This window comes from Mus caroli, unplaced genomic scaffold, assembly GCF_978045245.1.
Source record: "Mus caroli unplaced genomic scaffold, Mus_caroli_1 scaffold_2, whole genome shotgun sequence".
Classification (NCBI taxonomy): Eukaryota; Metazoa; Chordata; class Mammalia; order Rodentia; family Muridae; genus Mus; species Mus caroli.
This window is the reverse complement of record NW_028227257.1, coordinates 159,573,027-159,586,651: the sequence shown is the minus strand read 5'-3', so window position 1 is coordinate 159,586,651 and position 13,625 is coordinate 159,573,027.

Genomic DNA, 13,625 nt, shown 5'->3' with positions numbered 1-13,625 from the left:
TCTCTCGTTCCTTCAATGTCTCCAGGGATCCTGTCTTCCTGTGGTGTTTACATGCTCTCTACATAGTTTAGCATTCATAGCAAAACTTCTGCAAGCATCCACACGTCTACCTTCTGCATTCCTCCTTGCTCTAACCAAGACAGTGCTGCAGAGGCTGTAGGATTGATTCCACTTTCTTGTCTCCACTGTACAGTGAGTGGAGGTGGGTAGTAAATACTGAGGTGCATGAGTCTCTGGAGTAAGAGCAGAGCGCCACAGACATCCTCACCTCTGGCACCTTAACAGGTACATATATCCCTCTCCCAAGAAGTAGCTATCCAAAATTCCATGTCTGAAGTCAGTTTCTTTTTTCCTTTAATACCGATTTTGCTATGTTTAGTTTACTCTCTAAGTCACGTGGGAGGAGAGTGAACATCTCTACCCTTTACAAGAGTGAGCTGAAGTTGGGTGTGGTGGTGCATACCTTCCGTACCAGCACTTGGGAGGCAGAGTCTGATGGATCTCTGTGAGTTTATAGCCTGTCTGTTCTACAGAGTGAGTTCCAAGGCAGTCAGGACTATAAAGAGAAACCCTGTCTCAAAAGAAACAAACAAGAGGAGCTGAGGGTGATGGAGACCCAAAGGCCACGTGAAGACACGAGGTAACCATCTAGATGCCATCTCTCTACTGCTTGCCTTCCAAAAGCCTGACTTGGTTTTGGTTGTTAGTTGCCTTAACTTTGTGAATCTGACGGCTGGGGAGATGACTCAGCTGCCAAGTGCCCTGGCTACTCTTCCAAACGATACAGGTTTGATCACGAGCACCCACATGGCAGCTCACAACCATCTGTACTTCCAGTTCTAGGAGATGGAGTCTTCTGTCTGGTTAATGCAGGTAGCAGACATGTGCACTGTGCACAGACATATATACAGGCAAATGTACACATGACAAATTTAAAATAAATATTCTAGGGGACATGATGACATTCACGGGATCCAAATCTTAAAATTTAAGGGAAAGTTAAATAGGCATATAGGGGCTGGAAGGAATTTGACATAGAGTGTGGAAAGTAGTGTTCATTTTGTCTGAAACAAAGGGTATCTGGAGGTGAAGCTAGGATGTCAGGCAAGATCTACAGGTTCAAACACTTCTGAGAGCTATATGATGTGACTGAATGAGTTTAAGTTGAATAGCATAGTCCTCTTTTAAAAGATTGTTTTACAAGTGTGAGTGTGCTGCTCATATTCTTAGAGGTCAGAAGAGAGCATCAGATTCCTTAGAACTGGGGTCATGGATAGTTGTGAGCCACCGTGTGGATGCTGGGATCAAACTTGGGCCCTCTGCAAGAACATGTCCTCTTGGCCACCAAGCCATCTCCAGATCTCTCCAATACACACACACACACACACACACACCATACATATATACATATATATTTTTTAGAGAGAGATAATGTTGGCAACTGGGTGGAGGTAGAGGAATTAAAACTTACAGGTACAGGCCCATTAGAAGGCTAGTACCTGGGCCAAAGCACACATCCTTTCTTCTCTGCATTTCTCCTCTCTACATGCTATTCAACCCCCCCCCCCCCCGAGACCTCTTCACCTGTCTTCTTTACAGGGGTAATCAACTTTTCTCTAGTTATCATATTCCAAAAGCAGAAGTAGAAGTATAAGGCTACACAACCATAACGTATCCCTGGGAGATACAGAACGCTCCAAAACATCTCTTCTACTGCATTGCATGCTTAAAGCAGGTGGCAAACCCAGTTAGATTCAAGTTGTACAGAAATAAGTTGCAGTTCCTGATGACTGGAGTAACAAAGTCACACAGGACAAGAATTTGGACTTGGAGTTATCCATTTGGGCCATATTATATGCTCTACTAGTTATAATAAATGGTCATTACAAGAGGCAGTCACACCAGAAAGATAGTTTTTTGTTCATGATTTGAGAATTCTATCACTAATAATATATAGACAGTGATGAATCCTGCACCTCTTGGTGTTTGATCATCTGCCCTTTTTAAAACAAAATTCTGTCTCTTCTTGGTGAAAACATACTGGGCTTATGTTCAGGATATACCTGAGTTCATGCCATTTAATAACCTCTCTTTAAAGCTTCACCAGATGTGCTCTGTTGGCAAAGTCTTTGCTATACAAGATGAGGACCAGAGTTTATTTCCAGGATTTGTGTTTAAAATGCCAGAGATGATGGTGCATGCTTATAATCCCAGTACTGGGTGTAGAGACAGATGAATCCTGATTTGAGGGGTGGGGTGCTGGACTGCCAGCCTAGTCTACTGGGTGAGCTTCCAATCAGTAAGAGACTCTACCAAACAAACCAAGTTAGACTGCACCTAAGGAAAGAAACCTGAGGCTGACCTGCCCTTCACACATGCATAACTACCCTCACACATAAACACACATATACACAGACAAATGAACAGGATTGTACAAATCTGTCAATAATTATGAGCATAATTTTGAATAGCTCATAGATGTACATCAATATTTAATCCCTCCTCTACTGTTTCAATCTACTTATATCATTTTGATTATTTATTCATGGCAAATTTGTTGAAGTGGAATTCTTAAAGGGTGTGGACATTTAAAATATGCATGTTATCTTCCAGAAAGGATGCTGAGATAGCCTTCTGCTTGCCAAGGCTTTGATGAGGAATAGTGTTCATCCAGGCCTCTGTTTCCTTGTGTGGCTTTTTCCTATCTGTTTTTTTTTCTTTTCTTTTCTCTCTATTGCTTCCTTTCAACACTTACATTGTATATGTGACTATGGCTTTCTTTGAGTGTAATTAATGTTAACCAAATGAACATGGGTGCGGAGCCATCTGATGGAATGTGAGCAACCCATCACAGGTCACACTCTGGAAGAAAAAGGGCTCTTCTCCCAGGAGACTTCAGAGCCTTAGCCCATCCATGCTGAAATGTTGACTGGCTCCGTCTTTTACAGTCACAGTAACACAAACTCTTTAGTGCAGCAGTCTGTCATATCCAGAAGACACTATTTTATTCTTTACTACTTTCTTGGAAGTAAAGGGGGAAGTTTATGTTGGCATGTTTTTTAAAATATATTTTAAAGATGGTGAGATGTGCTTGCTGCCAACACTGTTGACCCAAGTTTGATTGCTAGGACTCACTCGGTGGAAGTGTGAGAACTAAGTCTTGCAAGCTGTCTTGTGACCTCCACATGTGTGAGTGAGTGGGAGAGCTCACACAGAAATGCACAAATGAAGAAATAAATGGAATAAAAATTGTCTTAAATATTTAAATATTTAGTGATTAACAATTATACAAATAATTTTGAAGAAAAAGATAATTCTTTTAGGAACCAGACCAGTTTAAATACTTTGTAAAATACAGTGCAAACGTACAGGTATATTAACAGATAGTTTTGCCTAAACACCCTAAGAATTCTGCTAAAAGGTGGCTGTACTCAAAATTTAATTCTTGTGTGTTAGTTCCCACCTTTAAAAGTCTAAGATATTAATAGAAGCTGTTGTATTTGGGTGAAAAAAATTGACAGTTTGCTGACTGCAAGCTAATCTGAGTTTTAAGCCAAGAAAGTAGACTCTTGCTCATTTTTTCAACAACTAAAAACAAGGTGGTTTTTATTTTTGTTGTTGGTTTTTGGTTTTTTTTTTCCAAAAACCTCAAAGTCGTTGTCTCTGGAACTGTTGGCAGTTTAAGTGCCATCTATGCAAATCTTCATACTTAGGAAACATGAATCCCAGTTTTTCCTCTTACAAATTTAACCTGATGGTGAACACAGACTTTGAAGGTTCATTCACAGATGCCAATTACTTTTGTTTCCAGGTTGTTTGTTGTTTTGTTTGTTTGTTTGTTTTATGTTTTTTTGGACAAGGGTATTGTATGTCAGCAGCAGGATTAGATCCCAGGTGACTACTAGGAGATTCTGGTCTCTCATTCTGTCTGGTCACTCCTATTTGATTACTCAGAGGAATCATGGGTAGAGAAAGCATGCATAATTAAACTGACAAACTCTTGTACCTTATTTCGACTGAAGACTTCTCTTGTGCTGCAGTAGCAAGCAGGGTAGTCGGAATCACAGCTTTCTAACCTTGCTCTTCCCTCTTGTCATTTCAAAGAAGTATTGGCAATCAATGAGACATCTCCCCACCAGGCCTCTATCCCTCTGCTATTAGAAAAGGCACCAGCAAGGGGAAGCAGCTAAGGTTATAATAAGTCCTTTCATTTGCAGGCAAATTTACCTTTTCTAGTATTTTTTGGTTATAAAAGGGAAGAAAGATCTTGGACTTCTGGTTTAGATTTTAGTTTTTCCTTTTCTTGAACACTTACTTTCTAGCCATCTTTAAAAACATTTTGGGGGGCATTTATTTATATATATTAGTGTTTTGCTCATAGATATGTCTGTGTACCACATGCATGTCTGTGGGAATCAGAAGGTGGCACTGGATCCCTGGAACTGAGGTATAGACAGTTGTAAGCCACCATGGAGGTGCTGGGAATTGACCTTGAGTCCTCTACAAGAGTAACAAATGCTCTTACCTCTGAGCCATAGCTCTAGCCCCAGTTTCCGTCAATCTTAAAAACTACTTTTCTTTTCTTGCATGGTAGGTTTTGTTGTTGTTGTTGTTGTGGGTTGGGTTGATTTGGGTGTCCTAAAAGCGGCAATGGAAGCAGATATTTCCAATGGTCTCTGCAGCATCCCTAGCCAGCATATAGAGCAGAAAGAATCACATACACAGTGGGACTGATAAGGCCTTATTTAACTACTTCATATCCCAGAGAGTACTCTCCTGGCCATAATAGTTGCTGTAATTTCTACCTTTTACCTCTGGATTGCCTTACATATAATTTCTGAAGCATTCTTGCACCCCCTGCACCCTAACCCCACACCACAACAAAATTGTATAACACTGTTGGCACAAATGGCATCTGCACAGTTCCCTTGCAGATCTTCTGTGGGAACAATTAGCGAAGTCCCACAGCTACATCTGGCTCTCCCATGAAACCGCAGGTCACAGAGGTGGCAGTAAAGTCAAGCAACATTAGCAAGAAAAGGAGGGAAAGAGTTGAGAGAGGATGCTGAGAACTTTGAATTGGAAAGTGGAAACATGAACACAGAGGTAAAACCAGCTGAGTGTTTAGAGGCAGCTGGAGGAGGACTGCTGGAGACCCTCTCCATCCTGTCTGCACATGCCACATCATGTCTTTGAGTTTGAACATTCCATGAGAAATGACAGGCACAAGGCCAGTGGGCCTAGGTCCACATGAGGAAGAACAAGCCCAGAAACTGAGAAGCTCAAACCCTAGCCAGGGTCTTGACATCAAGCAGTCATGAGAAGCAGAGCCCTGCACAGGCTGTGGCTCCAACCAACAGCCAAATCAGATTGGATTTCATTTGTGAGCCAACGTCTCACAGAGCTGTTTTCAGCCCTTAGGACACTTCAAGTGGGGTGATTACGTGGAACTTTCACGGCAGGCTGGGAATCGGGTGGGGGAGTGGTAGGGGGCACGATGGGCTCTTCCTAATCCATTCTTAGATGTTGGTCTCTAGTAGTAAAGGAATCTTTATATGGCTTGCTCCAATGCCTTTTTGTTGTTGTTGTTTTGCTTTTTGAGACAGGGTCTAACTATGTAGCTCTGGCTGTCATGGAACTCACTATGCAGACTCAGCTGGCCTTGAACTCAGAGATCCATCTGCCTCTGCCTCCCAAGTGCTGGGATTCCACACTCCACTCAACACCCCCATGACTTTAAGAAAAGATCAAACTACATTTCTTTCTGTTTTAGTTTTTGTTTGTTTGTTTGTTTATGTCTATGCATATCTGCATGTGTGTATGCACATATTCATTTGAGGGCCCAAGAGGGCCAGAAGAGGGCTCCTAATCCCCTATAGCTAGAGCTGTAGGTACTTGTGAGCTGCCTGACAGTATATAGTGGTAATCAAACTATTTCTCTGCAAATATGCATTTTTAACTTGACTAGATTTAGAATCCCTCAGGAGATTGGTGAGTCAAAGCTCTGGATGCATGTGGAGGCCTGAATGAGAAAAGATAACTCATCTGAAGTATAATCAGGAGAGACTAAGAGAGAAAAGCAGGGAGCCAGTATCCCTTTCTCTCTACTTTCTGAAGTGCTCTGCTACACACTTCTCCACTGTAGACTGACACCTCTGAAACTGTTACTCACAATAAGTAATTCCTCATTTAACTTTTGTTTTCCTCAGGAATTTGGTGACAGTGATGAGAAAAGTAATGAATACACTAATGGTAAATTATGAAGTATATTAATGTCTCATCTATAAAATGAGGATAATAAAGTCAAAAAATTGTTGGGAAGATTATTGTAAATCATTAGAAGACACTCCATGCACTATAGTTGAGGTGTTTGTTCTCTGGGGGATTTTTGCAGGGGATTTTATCAGTCACCAGCAAGGAACTCAGAATTGTTAGGGAAAACTTGAGAACAAGTACACATAGTTTCGGGAGATGACAATAGAACTGGATTTGAAAGTCTGGTTAAGGACCCATAGGCCAAACCCAAATGATAAGAATGAATGGGAAAGATAAAAAAGCAAATGAAACAAGACATTAGAGGAAAACAATTCTATCCGCTAAGGTGTGGAAACATAGAGTGAGAAGTAAAGACCAGCAAGGGAAACCATGTCATCCGAAGAATCATGTGATGGAAATGACAGGAGCCAGCAGAGATGGGTCATGCAGAGGAGACAGTGAAACCCAAGATCAGATACCTGGAGTTGTGGTGAATGTCTCAAGATCATAGTGGTGTCAGAAACAACAAAGGGAACTCTATAAAACCCAAACTTGACATCTGGATCCAGTGATAACATGTGTGATTGCAGAGCTGCCCCAATAGTAATGGTTTGCTGGGCCAAAGTTCAAGCGTAGCCCTGAAGAGACACACTCACTGTATCATAGATGTCCTTCAAAGGGTTCGGAATTGGGAAGCCAAGCTGAGAGGCCAAAAAGAGATGTGTCAGGCTCACAGAATGGTGGAAGTAAATGAATGGAAACAGAGGTATGAGGTGGAGTTTCACAGCTTTAAGGGACAGTGTCTGCAAAATACCTTGCTTTCAGTTGGAGCCTCAAAGTAGCTTGAACTAACCACAACCCTTAGTACTTTCACAGAAATTTCAAAGTCAGTTTTAGATACTTTATTTAGAAAGCTAGGTGTGTATGTGTGTGTGTGTGTGTGTGTGTATGTGTGTGTGTGTGTGTGTGTAGGGAGTAGGGAAGGGTTTATTTAGCTTACACCTTCACAATATAGTTCATCATCAGCTTAAGCAGGGCAGGAACCTGGAGTCAGGAGCTGATGCAGAGGCCATGGTAGGGTGCTGCTTCCTGACTTGTTCCTTGTGGTTTCTTACTGAACCCAGGCCCACCAGCTCAGGAAGTGCTGGGCCCTCCTCCATCAATCACTAACTAACTTGTGTCAACTTAACATAAAGCTAGTTACATTTTTTTATTCTGTGAAAAGAATAATTTGAGGAAAGTTGACCTCTTTGTAATAATTGCCTTTCTGAACAACATGGGAGATAGTCCACTTATTCGGATAATCCCAGAAAGCAGTTTAACAATGTAATGATTTTTTTCCCTGCCATTGTGTCTGCAGGCTTTCTGTTACTTTTACAGAACATCTGAGGTAATCAACTTCAACAAGAAGAAGGGTCTATTTTGGCTCCTGTTTTGGAGTGTCCAGACCATGATCTAATCCCATCTCTCATATTATAGCATGGTGAGAGGGCAGTAGGAGGCGTTGCTTACCTTCTGGCCAAAAGCAAAGCAGCAGGACCAGTCCTGCAGACCCTTCTGAGAGTAAGGCTCCAAGGACCTGAGACTGACTATTCTCATCAGAAAGTACTGTTACTGCTTAGCAGCACAGAGGGCTCAGGATGAAGCTTTTGGTGTTTGGGGTGGGGGATGGGGTGGTGAGTGGGATAGGGGGTGGAGGAGTAGGAGAGTCGGGGGTATGAGGGTGTGAAGGTGCACTGGGGAAGAAGCCTTTCGTACACAGGCCACACAGAGATCTTGATGTTGTCTGTAAGGCTAATCTCTAGATATTTCACAGTTCACACTGCTGATGCAAGTGGTTGCTTGGATATAAGTAGTTATGTGATTGTAAGTGGCACAGACAAAAGAATAGTTTCATAATTTGATATCCAGCACCAGTGTTAAGCTTTCATATCTTTTGGGTTATTTTTCTAGATAGATAATTATATAAGCTCCAAATTGTAGTTTTGTATCTCTCTTCTCTTCACATTTTGTTCCTCCAAATGTCAGCTAGAATCTCTAGGACGATGTGAGACACTGATATTAGGTGTCTTTGTTGGTGATTGGAATTGGATCCCTGAGAACCAGTGGGACACACACACACGCACACACATACACACACTAAATGAAATTTTAAAAATTTAAGAAAGAAAGCTTCAGATGATGAATACTGACCTCTCACTCTCCCGGGTCCTGTGGAAGACCAGCTGATGTGACCAGATTGTATGGATAAATTACTAGGGTCCTTTTTCTGAATTTCAAGCAGTGTTCCTATATATAATCAATATCAACTAAATAGATATTCTCTTCTTGTATCTGTACACCAGAGAACTTAAAATTAGGGTTAAAAAAATGAGAATGATGGCTCTAAAGCTCAGACCCAGAGTTCAATCTCCAGCACTACATAAACTGGATGTGGTAGTACATGCCTGTGATCCTACCCCAGCACCTGAGAAGCAGAGGCAGGAAGATCAGAAGCCTAAAGCCATATTGGCCACAGAGCTCAGTGCTGACCTCGGATACTTGAGACTCTGCCTTACCAAAAACAAAATCACCTGAGATTAAAAAATTTAAATTTGTAAAACATAAAGAATTCTGTGCTTGTGTTTTTATTGGGGTGTATCATGGGCCACCTTAAACATGTTCATCCATTCTAATCCTCTAGGGATGCATTCTGGAACTTTTTCTTTGTGCTGGTCTATTGCAGCTAGCCCCAAGTTTCAGGCTTCTCCTTGAAAGAAAATTTCCTTTTCTTCTTGAGGATGCTGGATTTTGCTGCCTCCCCTGGTTCAGTGGCCATTTCCCCCTTTAGTTAAGAATTTTCCTTCTCTTAGGAAGACTTGTAGAAATAGTTGTGATGGTTTGTATATGCTTGGTTCAGAGAGTGGAACTATTAGGAGGTGTGGCCTTGTTGGAGTAGGTGTGTCACTATGGACATGAGCTTTTACACCCTAGTCTTAGCTACCTGGAAGCCAGTATTCTGCTAGCAGCCTTCAGATGAAGATGTAGAATTCTCAGCTGCTCCTGCACCATGACTGCCTACATGCTGCCATGCTCCTGCCTTGATGATACTGGACTGAACCTCTGAACCTGTAAGCCGGCTCCAATTAAATGTCATCCTTATAGGAGTTGCCTTGGTCATGGTGTCTGTTCAGAACAGTAAAACCCTAGCTAAGACAATAGTAGTCCTTGTGGTTTTAATTTAGTCAGATGGGCTACTCTGTTAGTTTATTGATGCAATGACCTTCTGTAAGCCACAGAGAAGTGACAGCGTAGTCAGGCTCAGGCTGTGTACTTCAGAATAAGACAGAGCTGGCAAAAATTATTGAACACTCTTATTTTTACTTTCTTTCCAAGTGAAACAGGAAATACAATAGTTATTTAATAGAGAAAGAACTTAAAAAAAAACCTTCAAATTCCCAGATGATAGAAATGTACCCTATGTTTATAAAAGGTTGAAATGCATTTTATAAAAAGGAGAAGTCTTTAAAGTTAACACAAGAGTCATCTTTGCACGGGTCAATTATGGCAAAAAGTCTAATTCAGTTCAAATTTTTTTACTATTTACTGATAGCATAGTCTTACTCATGTCTACTATGAACAGACTTGGACATTTTATTTATGCATTGAACCTACAAGCTTCTACACTAACAATATTGAAAATAAATAGATGTGCAAACTGAGTGTAATGCTAGGTCCTAAATAAAGGACAAATGCTTATAGGGTCATTGGTGTTCTTATTTCTGAAGTGTATCTTTTCTCTTATTTCCATACTTGAGATCCCCCAAAACTATGCTGGGTCCTTTCTTGAGCTAGGGAAAGAAATCACCAAGACTCCAGAGCAAACAAGGCTGAACAACGAGTCTAGGACTATTTGAGGAAAATTTGGTTTTCCTAGCTCATCACGAGCTTACATCTTTCTCTTGATCTTTGAAGTAATTCTGTCATTTGTCGCGTCCCTCTTGACCAGCAAGCAAGATGCAACCACAGGTTCTTCTTAAAGCAGTTTACTCAGGCAGCTACTCTTTACAAAATCCCCTTCCAATTCCCCCGAGCCTCTCTCGGTATCTCCACTTTGTTTTTCCCCACTCAAGCCACAACCACGCCCCCACCAATCACCACAGGTCACAGCACCTCACCAGGCAGGTTTGCTCAGCCAATCAGGGATTAGGGGCGTGCCATCCACCAAATATGGGCTTGTTTACTACCTGGAACAGACTTCCATCTGTCCGATGGCCAGGGAGTCCAGAATGGCTCCCCACATAATTCTACAACCCAGTGTTTGTAGTATACTTGTGTACTGTATGAATATATCACTTGTCAATTAAAAAGCCTATGACCTATGGCTTAGGAAGGAAATAGAAGGTGGGACATCTGGGAGGAGAAAGAATTTGGGATAGAGCCAGGTAGGAGATCGCTGGAAAGATGTGTTAAGACTAACACATGGCACCTGAGCACAGGTAACCAGCCATGTAGCAGAATGTAGGTTAGAATAAATAAGTGGGTTAATTTAATTTATGATTCTAGTTAGATTAGAGCCCAGCAATATGGCCAAGGTATTTGTAAATATATTCTGAGTCTGAGTCTTATTTCTAGGAGCATGGGTCTGGGAGGAAGAACTGGACCAAACTTTGACAGTCATATATGTATCAGAAACATACATAATCCATATATTATAAAATAATTACTTTTAAAATATAAAAAATTACATCGAATTACAAAATTCCCATATAGGCCTCCAAAGAACAGAACAGAAAGCTAGTTTGCCATTTATTTGAAAGCAGTGTTCCTTAGAATTCTTGGGTGGGATGTGCAGAGACATGTGCTAGAACGCCATCTTACTGCATGATATCCTTGTGGAGGAGAAATGACCACCTAGGTCTAACAGTTTGATAAGTAAAAAAGAAACTGAAAGTAATCTCGACTCAAGATATGGGAGGTGATCCACGTCATTCGGGACTGACCATTTTTTTCTAAGTAATCTCTTTAAAATTTTCTATTTGGGCACCACTTGGAGGGGGTAGGGCAGAACATACCTGAGATGATGCCTGCCCAGTGCCACTAGGAGACACTCAGAGGCCACTCTGAGCAAGTAAGTGGAGGACAGATGGGAGAGAAAGAAACAACGGTGTGTGCATTATGAACAGAGGCAGAGATGGAGATTCGAAGGTGGCAAGCAACAACCTGATGTGAGTCACCTGCGATGCCGCCTGAGGCCATGGTGACATACTGGTCAGTGTTGCCCCCACCCTCCAGGACCATATCTGTGGCCCTGCAGCAGTGGGCTTGTGGGGATGCCTTTGGCCAATGTTACCACCATGGTAAAGCCATGATGATGTCCCTGGTCTGGATTGCTGCCTGCGTCCATGTTCATATCTGAGGGCTGTGCAGGGCTGGCGAGGCCCCTCACTGTTCTGAGGGCATGAACAAGGGAGAGTTTGCTCACCCAACATGGGCTGCAGCACTACATGGACCCAGTGCCCACAGAGGCCAGAAGAAGGCTTCAGATCCTCTGAAACTGGACTTAAAGATGATTGTTAGTGCTGGGAACCGAACTCTGGTTCTTTGGAAGATCAACACTGAGCCATCTTAATATTTTTCTGAGCAAGCATTATATATAATATAGTATAATTATAGTCTAATATAGTAAGGCACAGACTATGTCAACTGAATTTATTCTGAATCCATAGAAATTCTCACCTGGTAAGCACATATGTACCAGTCATGGGGTTATAAAAAGAATGGAGAATGTGGAAGTGGACTCTCAGCTAGGTGCCACTTCCTTTTAAAGATTTTTTTGCTGTAAATTGGAAAATTAAAATTGTGTATGATTATATATATTAACGATTATAAATATAATTGTACAAATTATACAAATTGTACAAATGCATCCCTCAAATACTCATCTTGTGTGTGTAGTAAAAACATTTAAAATTTATTCTTTTAGTACTTTGAAATATGCATAATTACTAACTGTAGTTGCTATATCATATAATAGACACACAAACAAAACAAACAAAACAGAACAAAAAAAAATCCTTATTTTTTTCTACTCAGCTCTTTGACCACTGCCCCTGTCTTAGTTAAGGTTCCCATTGCTGTGAACAGACACCATGCCCAAAGCAACTCTTATAAAGGACAACATTTAATTTGGCCTGGATTACAGGTTCTGAGGTTCAGTCCATTATCACCATGGCAGGAAGTATGGCAGTGTCCAGGCAGGCATGGTGCTCAAGGAGCTGAGAGTTCAACATCTCCTTTTGAAGGCAACAAGAAGACTAGTTTTTTCCAGGCTAAAAAGGGTCTCAAAGCCCATCCCCACAGTGACACACTTCCTCTAACAAGGCCACACCTACTCAGACAAGGTCATACCTCCTAGAGGTGCCACTTCCATAGGGCCGAGTGTATTCAAACCACCATAGCCCCAGCCTCACTGAACCTGAAACCTGAAGCTCTTGTTTTGTTTTGCTTTTGGCTGAGTTGGCTAGCCAGCAAGCCCCGGTGATTCTCCTGTCTCCACTGTCCCGGTTGGATGGGAGTTAAGGGCACATGCCCAGCTTTTTACATGGGTCCTGGGGATTTAAACTCAGCATGCATAGCAAGTGTTCTTATCCACTGAACCATCTCTCCAGCCCAGAACTTTGCTTCTCATTGCAAATTTAAGGGCACACTCCTTCCTGAAAGGCTGAGGATAAATAGCAGCTTTAGACTGAGCAATGCTTTACCATTTGCAAGAATTTAATTCCCTTGCTTCCCTATGAGGTATATGATTCTTGCTCTCTACTTTCGACATTCAAAACAGAGGTTTTGAGAGATCTTGAGATGTTTAGATTGTGGAGTCAAGGACCAAAACTTATACCTGTATCTTTCCCTTTCAGATTCACTGTTTTTTTTTTTTAATATTTATTTGTTTTATGTATATGAGTATACTATCACTCTCTTCAGACACCCCAGAAGAGGGCATTGGATCCCATTACAGATGGTTGTGAGCCATCATGTGGTCTCTGAGAATTGAACTCAGGACCTCTGGAAGAGCAGTAAGTGCTCTTACCCGCTGAGCCATCTCTCCAGCCCCCACTGGGTTTTTATTAATACATTTTATCAATGTTCTTTGGTACTCTGCTTCTTCAAATCCCCAGAGTGAGTGATAGCATTCACAATATATTCTTTTTCTTGTCATCTTGTGACTTTTCTATTTGAATAGGAATGTTCATGGATATTTTAAGTACATTTTTTCTTGTGTACCAAAGTTAGTCAGGGAACAGAAATACATTACAATTTACCTTAGATGCTGTAGTGGCTATTCCTGGTTGTCAACTTGACTATATCTGGAATGAACTACAATCCAGAAT